Source organism: Mya arenaria, chromosome 1 (assembly GCF_026914265.1).
Source record: "Mya arenaria isolate MELC-2E11 chromosome 1, ASM2691426v1".
NCBI lineage: Eukaryota > Metazoa > Mollusca > Bivalvia > Myida > Myidae > Mya > Mya arenaria.
The window spans coordinates 54530491-54540611 of record NC_069122.1 but is presented as its reverse complement, the minus strand read 5'-3'; the positions used below and the strand labels follow the sequence as shown (position 1 = coordinate 54540611).

Sequence of the window (10121 nt, the reverse complement as noted above, 5' to 3'; positions counted from 1 at the left end):
AATCAAAGTATCTAATTGTTTTGTGAAAACTCACAACGATTGTAAATTACACACACAGCACACACGCACGTACTCACGCACATACACACAAGGCAATATGACGACCAACTTCATAATCTATGTTATAAAGCGACTTTTCAACACATTAAAAATTACTTACAAGTAGTATCAAAATAATCAATAAAAAATCCTATTTAAAGCGGATGGATTTTATAAAAAAAAAATAATTTGGTTCATATTTTTATCCCATTTTTTGTTGTGTATTTATCAAATATAATGGTTGTTCGGACACAAAAACAATACTATCTGCATTTGATCCTAAATTGATTGTGTAAAATAAAGAAAAACAAAACATCATAATACTACGTATTAGCAGTTCAATATAAACACATTGTTATTAAAGAAAATTCATGGATACACTTTTAATAAACATAGTACAATACCATATATCTGCCCTTCGGTTATCAGATAAAGTGAACATTGGTTTGGTTTGCAGTAGTACACGCATTTACAGGAATAAGACAACTGCCCAGTTGGTGATACAGAAACATTCATATGATTGATTGAAAAACGACATCAGTATAGTGGTTTATTCATTGATTTGAATTATTCGACACTTGTGAGGAATGTTTACGAAAGATAGGAATAGAAATGACTCATCGTCAGAAGCTGTGCAGATGTACCAAAGCGCGAACTAATGTTAAACTTGATTAATTCGTATGGATGTTTTTTTATAAGTGCTATGTTTTCTCATTTAACAAGCTTATCGGTCAGCGTCCAAATCTTTTACCAGTTGAATACATCACGAATGCGTTGGAATACGGTTTTTTGTCCGATTTTGTTTCGTTTGCCGTAAACGCCGATGGTACGCGCTTCCTTGTGAAATGTCGCGACATTGTTGTGAATAAGGGCGCGTTTCCGGAACGTCTGCAAAGTCTTGATTCGATTTAACCATCCTTGTTTTTTTTGCATCTTTTCATTCTCGATCATGAGATCAATATGGTCAATCATGGAAAGCGGGTTTGGTCGAAGGGCAATTTGTGCTAGACGGGTATTGCAATTTTGTATTACGATCATCATATCTTCAATAACGTCAATCATTTCTTCCAGTTCTTGACCCATCTTTTCAAGGAGTTGTTCTTGCGTAAGCAATTTACCGGAAGCTTCTTCGTATTTGGCTTTCATGTTAGCATATGTTTTCTTTTCTATCACCGTGATGAAAGAAAAGATGTACGGAGTGTTGGCATGTTGTTTCCAGAAACATTTGTCTGGGCAAATAGTACAGTATCCTTTAGACATAGCGCTGCATTTGATTTTGTCCTCGTCGTTTGCGAAGGCGCAGCTCTCATGACATGTGAAATTGCAATGTGTACAATTTGTCACATGCTGTCCACGAGGCAAATCTTTCTTGACATGTTTTGTTAAAGGAAGTGTGTACTCGAAGTCCTTGTTGTTCGCGATATCAGCTTTATGGTCTTCAAACAGCTTTATTTCTGCCTTAAGTTGATTGACCTTTAAAAGTCCAGCGTCCAGCTTTGGTTCAAGATTTTTTATGGTTACTTCCAGACGATTTCTTTCATACAAAACGTCACTTGTCATTCGAAGGCTCTTTTTACTCATTGTGTCAAGTGTTTGGAAGAAGTTACGAAAACCTTTCATCCCCATGTCCCAAAACATGGGGGCCAAACTTGTGTTGTCTAAATCAATATTCTTTGCAAAAAGTCCTGAGTTATTAAAAGTAAATCGTTTACCAAATGGCAAACCCGATTCCAGCAATGCCGCAAAAACTGGGGGGTCAATTCCATCTGCGAATGTAATCAGGGAACTTATGTTGTTTTCAATATCTTTTCCAAAGAGAGACATAATCGACTGAAATATATAGCTTTGCAAAGGCGTAAGCCTGGCATCAGGAGCCTTTATCAGAAAGCAAACGGCATCAATCGAGTCTACGCCCTGTGGACCAGTCTTCGAAAACAATTCTCGTATTTGAGTCACGATTTCTTGATCACGCTCTAGGCCACGAGTGTCGCCAAAACCTGGTGTGTCTATAATGTTTATAGAGTAGGGCAGGCGGCTTCCCTTTTCCGGATGAATTGTGTAGCATGTGATCCATTCAGTCTGGGACAATGCCTAAAAAGAACAAAGACAGCGAGTTGGATTTAGATATTGATATTTTGATATATTTTCATATACAAAGGCGTAAAAAGGATCATCAATTAACACATACACTGAAGTAAATATGATGCGTTAAAACTAAATATGTATTATCAATAAAGCAATTGACAACATACCCTGTTTTTCTTACGCCGTTTTTCTTCTTCTTCGAGATTTATTATTGTAAATCTAAATGGGTCGTCCCAGTTGACACTCAAAATATAATTTGCCATTCCGTCAACCAATGTACTTTTCCCAGTGCCAGTTTCTCCGATCATCATTATGGTTTTTTCATTTAGGCTACGCATTGGCTGTATTCCTGTATTTATGAAAACAAACGCTTATGTAACAGAAGATGATGTAAAAGTATAATGATAAGCGCAATATTGAAAATAGCATTGCAAGGATAATGTTGATTATCATGCATTTTTTGCAATAGAAGCTTTTGTCGTTTACAATGCACGCACTCCCAATCTACTACACGAGCAGTAAAGATAATTGCTAACATGTACACCAAATACTGAAATCGTCTATTTACCTTGTATTGCTTACTCAATAGAATATAAAAAAAAATCAATTATAGATTTCAAATATATTTGAAAATAAAGATGTATTTCAAGATAATGATTGCGTGATAATCGTGACAGTTATGTTTGAGTACGGAAAAGTATTGCTTTGAATTTGTAGAATTGCCTATTGAACTTAAAGATTTCACCTATTTCGAATTTCCTTGTTTTTGCTGTCTTGTTTCAAGCTTTGGTTAATTCAGTCATCGGCAATGCGTACATTGCAGGAACATTATCGCCATTGTCCACCCTTACAGCGTAATTGACCAATCGTGAGGCGAGTGAAGATGCAATTACGATCTCTTCACTTTCCTCGCTGTATGGGCCTTCAATGTCATCATAAACCACTCTGACTCTGAATACGAACTTTGTGTCGGACTTCAAATTCGTAAGTCTGATGGTAGACTCTGTAAATTCTCCGTGATAGAATCGCCATTTCTTTGCACCATTTGTATCTTTATATCCTATTTGAAAGTAATCGCAATTTCTGAAGTTGGCGGGCTTTTCCCAAGAAAGAGTAACTGTGTCCGAGCCAATATCGGATGCCAGAGGCTTGCCAGGGCGATCCTAAAACATTGAAATATGAGGTCATATGCGGTTCATCAGTTTAATAAAAATCGAAATCTTATTTTCTTCAAAACCATGAAAAATATGACACTGTCTATATATTTTGTTGCCGAAATACAAATAACAATGTGCTGAATTAATTGTTGAAAAGTCAAAAACATTATGTACCTGTTCTTGTTGGTTTTGATGCAGTGTTTTACTAGTTGAAGCCTGGTCGGTATAAACGTCATTTTGGTTGACACCTGTATACCTAAAACGAAAATTAATCAACAGTGTATTACTGTATTTACATGCCATATACAAGAATAAGAAACAAAAGCTTATTGATTTTTCTATAATTGGTCTTTACTTATCTATTGAAGCTGGATTGCGCAAACATCGAAAACTTTAATCAACAGTGTATTACTGTATTTACATGCCATATACAAGAATAAGAAAAGAAGCTTATTGATTTTTCTATAATTGGTTTTTACTTATTTATTGAAGCTGGATTGCGCAAACATCGAAAACTTTGCTCTAGAGTCTGTTTCCTTGGTAGAAACGAGTACTTATCCTTTTTGATGAGGGAAGTTTTAAGTTTTAAACTTTCGAAAATCGAGCACCAATTTACCTCAGAGAACATTCGTCATCTGTGGCTATCCTGAAATCTTCTATGGTCAGTAATGCATGATCCTTACTTGTAGCACGATGTTCAGATGCGCACTCCGAGCAAAAGTGAATATCATTACATTCTGGACAAACGAACGACGCCTGGTTGTTATCATCTCTGACCGTACAAGGCTGGCACATCATTCTAGCTTCCTCTTCGTTGAGCTTACTAATGGGAAGCAACATGTGTGATTTAGTTGACTTTTTACGGTTGTGTATTTTGCAACAGGAATCACACATCAATTCATCATCACAGATTGGACATACTGCTCTGCCTTTTGAACGATATCTTGCGCAGCACACACTTCGCAAAGACGGACAAGCTTGGCTGGTCTATCAGCGCATTTATCACCTTCTTTACATGCGTTCGACGGAGATCTGCTGCCATCAACGGACACTGAACACGTTTTGTCGTTTGCTGTATCGGCTTTACCATCATTCGATGAAGAGGTTGTCTCAGAATTCGTTACATGTTGTTTCGGATCCATTTCCGAGGTTTTTCCCTTCGTCCTTGCATCCTGATCGTCAGATTGAACATCTGACATATCTTAATCTAAAATGCAACCAAGACAAAAAAACTTCATTCACGTTATCGGGAACAGGTGTTGTGTCAATAGTCATGGGTATAATATAAACTTGGCAAATCAAGTACTTCTGCTCTTAAAACATAAAACTGTCACAACAAGCTTACAGTGTATTCACTGAAAGAAAATACACGTAAATATATTTATGGATGACCCAATTAGGTAAAATTCACGTTCGAGACATTTAATTTCGACAATTTGATTTCGGTATAATACAAAACTGAACATTGATTCGAGGAATTGGTCTTGACAGAAGTCAACATGGAACCTGACATAGGGCTGTATCAAACAGCCAGTTTTTCTTTATTCTGAATATTAAACATACATGGCATACAACGCATTACCAATCCGTCATATTTCGCGCGTCATTTAAATGGATATCGTTGTATAAAAGAATCGGTATATTAAGCCACATTTTTGAACGAGGACCACTCAGGTTCATAGTAGGCAGATCCTTACTACAAATCGTTACACTGTAAGCATTCCATCGAACACATTTCGCATTGTTTGCATGTTTCGTTTTGTTTGGTTTTAATATGCATTCGTGATCTACATACTTTGTTATTAACTTATTGGAACATTCGTGACCCATATACGTAGTTTATCGTGTAATTGCATCACTATTTTAGTAAGGTTGTGGAATACGTTAAGAGGTTTTTACTTTATAAGAGTACTGGGAATTTTCAAAAGTCACATGTAATGATTGCGGTTAAGAACGAGAGACGCTCAAATAATTATGGATAATAATGGATTTTCCGCACCTTTTATCGAAAAATAAAATATTTTTTATCTTCTTTCGCGCCCGCACTTACTTTTTGGCTGCGCCGAATTCATTTTGATTACTTCCGAATTTTTCCCTATTTGCTGAAGTTCTCTGACCTAAAATTTAAACCTGCATTTCGCATTCTTTATTGAAGGTTTTCCATTTCATAAATTTCTCCAGCAAACTTTCAGAGAATATCTGTCCTCGTCTCCGTACAGAATCCGGTCCGGGTAACCGCAAAATAGCTGATATCTGTGTACAGTCTTTTTTTTGTCGGGAATATTTTGCAGGACGCATCATTGCTATTTTCCGGTAATAATTTTTAGTTGACTTTGAATACATGCACACACGAGTAACAACTATTTAAAACATGTTTTCGTTATATATTCTTTTTATTCTAAAGTGCAATTCTCAGTATACATATACTCGTAAGTGTTTTAAACAAATAAAAAAATGTTGGACAAGATTGTAAATGTTTAAGAAATAGTCTGTATTTACACATATAATATATATCAATATATAATAATCAGTAAAATTAAATGAAAATACACAGGCAGAAAACAATATTAAAAAAAAACAATCACTGATCGTTGAATATATACTGGTCTTTTGTTTATCAAACATTCGGGCATTAAAGCAATGGTAGCCGCAATGTTATTCTTTGTAAAAGCGAGATCTTGAAAGGAAAGAATCGTTATTCCACCAACCGCACTTAATATTATGACCAGATATTACTTGCAGATATGTTTGATCTTGTTTCAATTCTTATGTCCAACGATTTCATCTCTAGTGTCATTTAAAAATGCTCTCTGTGTTATTAACATTTTTCTTCTCTTGTCATTTTAAAGTCACAACAATATCATATAAGCGGTTTGAATTTAGATCTAACCAAATTGTTTGAAAAGCTCGCATGATGAATAACCCTTGGTTTAACCAGTATTTCTTCATACGATGTTAATATATCAGCATATTACAAGCATACAGGAAAAAGGATTGAAGTGAAAACTTTGAGCTTATTTTAAGACTTCTGTCCTTATGTATATCATTAATACATCGATATGGTAAAGAGAACTTATAGCAATACAGAAAAGATACATTGAATCAGGTTGTCGGAAATCACAAATGTATCGTAAATTAAGAATACAACCTACATTTTTAACCAATGAGATTGCAGACAGGCAAAAATTAAGACGTCGACTTAATCAATAACAATTTCAACTTTCGCGCGTGTTTAAAGATCCGCCTACTTCCAATCATCCGGTACACACTCCCTGTGTCAATTTTTCGCTGACAATGTATCAGGCAATGAGGTTGTATTCTATGCCAGTTAAATAACATGAAGGAAGTGCTCCTTTAAAATTCTACAATGGGTCCTTATTTTACATTGCATTATAGAGTCGAAAGAATTGCCTTCATAATAATATATTGGTAGGTTTGATATTTGAGTGTGGATAGTCGTAAATTAAAATAGATACTGTTTCCGACTCTCGGATATTAGAAGGAAGGTCGTTCCATAAGACAAAAGTAGATTGGATGAATGACTTTGCGAAAACCTGTGTATTACGAAAGTAATTTCTTGTAGAAGCAGAACTCCGTAGATTACAGGACGTAACAGTCTGTGCTAAGTTCGGGACGAGAGTTGAAAGATAAGTACAGTGCGAGTCTTTGTTGCTCTTGGCGTGCATTAAGTGATTTTAACCAAGCCTCTTTGTTAAGCTTATAGGTATTAACAAGCCTAGTGGCAGCAGTTGTGATTCTGGGTGCTTCTAACTGAACTTGTTCGATTAGATTTTCATCGCGAAGGGTGAGCTTTGCCCATACATTGTCACCATAATCAAGAGTCGGCCTAATAAACGCCTTGTACATTATTTCAAGGGACTTCCTGTCTAAGATAAACTTCAGTGATCTGAGAGAACGTACTATAGCTACAATATTATTTTGCTATGAGCAGTCATTTGAAAAAGTGAGCCCAAGATGTATGTGCGAGGTAACCTCTTGTATGTGACTTCTGTTCATTAATGAGGATGGAATGGGTTGAATGAAAATAACCATTGCGCAGCCCATTGGGAGATTAGCATTCAGAGATATGGAAGCAGTAACGGGGTCATCAACAACCACGTATAATCTTGTACCTTCGGCGAAACGACGTATTCCTGATTGAATTTGATCAACAATGTAATTAATGAAGACAATTAATAGTAATGGCTCAAGTATAAACCCTTGCGGGACACCAGCTTGAAGGTTCGGGAATGTTGGCTCCATTAATAACAACTCTCTGAGAGCGGTCTGGTTCGAGAACCAGCGGAGAAGAGAGTCTGCCATTCCTTTAGATTCCAATTTATGTAAGAGTCCAGTATGCCAAACCCTATCGAAAGCGTTTGAAATATAAAAAGAAAACTCGAACCTCTTTCCCGGTATCTAGAGATTGACAAAATATATGATGGGGAGGCCAATTGATTGACAGTTGAGTAATTGGGTACAAACCCAGACTGAAGAGAAGATATTGCTGCATTTGTTGAACAAAGAAAAATGAACAAGTGTTTCTGAATGATTTTTTTGAGCGTCTAACTGATGACAGAAAGCAACGAGATCGGACAATAGTTGCTGACTTTGTGTGGATCGTACTTTTTGTAAATTGACATTTGCTATTTTTTGCGTTTGGTAGTAAATCGACGAGGTGTTAGAGAGTGTTAAAAAGATTAACTCCTTCTTGTCTAAAAATACTTATCGTGATAGTTAGATAAGTTTCGCATGAATGTTATTATAAGTTGTTATTTTTGGACTTCAAATAAATGCACATTACTGTAAGGAATGCTGTATTTACAATATTTACGTATTGAAATTGACTCGGCATCGACACTTATTAGTGAAACATTGGATCATATTCAAAATTGTTTAAAATTGAGATTAAAATTCATATAACGCAATCAAAACTTTTCCATTTATATCTGAGAACCTTTATTATAAATAATTTCTTAACATAATTGTATGACATCTTTGGTAAGAAATATACCTTACATTATTTGGTTTAAGTTTTCGCTTTCGGTCGCCTCTTTTTGCCTTAATTTAAACAAGTTTGTTTTTGTCGCTCGGTCGATCTTACATTTTCAGGCAAAATCCGTAGAAAAAATAATCAACTTGTTGTAGTCTTAGATACAATATCTGTCAATTTCTTACAGACAGATCTGCCTAACCAGGAAACTGTTGTACCCCTTGGTCTTTTCAATAATCCAGTGAAATCAAAATCATCAACACATTAATCATTTAAATGGCATATTGGGAAAGTCGTAACTTAATCAAACACGAAAACGTTCATACAGACATAAGAATATCACCCTATATCAACCGAAAATCAATCATTGATCTAGTTAAATACACCAAAGAAAATAACCTTGCTTTTTGGACTGGCATATTTTTGAAAAACAAATACTTATCATCATTCGCAACTAACCGTTTGTTTTCTTGTTTCGGGTTCCCCGACCCCATTCAATACACGTAGCGGGGAAATAAAAGAAGTTATGGCTTCAAACAGAAACAAAAAGAGAGTCAATAATCAAAATGGTTACCTTTTCTCCTCAATAGAGACGTACTTGCATCTGGTTAGTTCACAAAAGTACGCAGTATTTATATACTGAACATAGTTATTTTTGGAGAATTGGTTATTCCTTTATTTTCGAAGAACCATGATCACGAACAATACTCGTGAAAAACAAAACAATGAACACTATTATAAAAAGAACGTAGGCTTTCAATGAATAAAAACCCTAAATATAGACACGGTGCGATTTTCTGAATACCAAATGAGGGCCGATCAAATCCCACTTACACGTATATAATAGTTAGTTAATTTTAAAGGGTCGATCATATTTTAAAACGTTCTGTTTTGTAAAACAAAATAAAATGTGGTAAATGAAAAGGAGTGTTAAAACTAAGATACAGACGGATCCAGGATTCGGTGTAAGAGGGGGCGTAACTGAGGGCGTAATTGTTTGACTAACGCCCATTATTCGGAACCTAAATGAAATTTGTTAAACAACTTCTATTCCGAAATGAATCATTTTGGGCGTAATTCTTTATTCTTCTTAAAATGTAAATTTAGTCTTAATGAACAAGGTTAATTTATCCGTAAGTTTGTGAACGAGTTCTTGGGGGGGGGTGTTGTTATCAGAATTCTTAATTTTCATTGATTGTACCGACATGTGTTCGCACACAACTTAGATAAAAATATATGATTTATACTTAAAGTGTAATTATTTTTGTATTTTCAGTATCAAAAGGTGAAATAGTTGTGAAATAAGTGTTTTCAGATACATTACCGGGAAAAAACATTTGGTGCCAAAACATGTGCGAGTCCCAATAAGTAACATCTTAATGATTAAGATAAACATAAAACTTACTTATATTGTAATATACATTTTGATTGACCGATACGTGTTCAAGGCATTTTCTGGAACTAGTGTATAACAGTAGTCAAATCGACTGAAAATAATTCTTGAAAATAATGGCAAAACAGAGTGTTAGGTCAACTGAATATTTGAACAACAGTTAAGACTTTGAAGCACTTATCCTTTTATTGATTTGTTTAAGATGATTTTAATTTGAAACGAATACTGTTCATACAGTTCTTGACTTAACTGTTGTTAACGAACCGTTTGATCGTCGCCATTTCGGGACTTAAATGTTTAAAAATCGATTTAAAACTAGCGGCTGCTATAATTTTTCCGGTTTCTTGTTATAATGTAGGTTGATTTTTAATCTAAATTAGAAAAAAAAAACTAATACGAAAATCATAAAACAATGGTATTATTTAAAGTAAACAAAACACCTTTAATATCGTCA

General features: G+C 35.0%; 1 pseudogene; it reads right to left on the bottom strand.

Annotated features, from left to right (window-relative positions):
* Positions 1-323: 323 nt before the first annotated feature.
* On the bottom strand, positions 324-8931 carry LOC128246837 (uncharacterized; annotated as a pseudogene).
* Positions 8932-10121: the final 1190 nt, after the last annotated feature.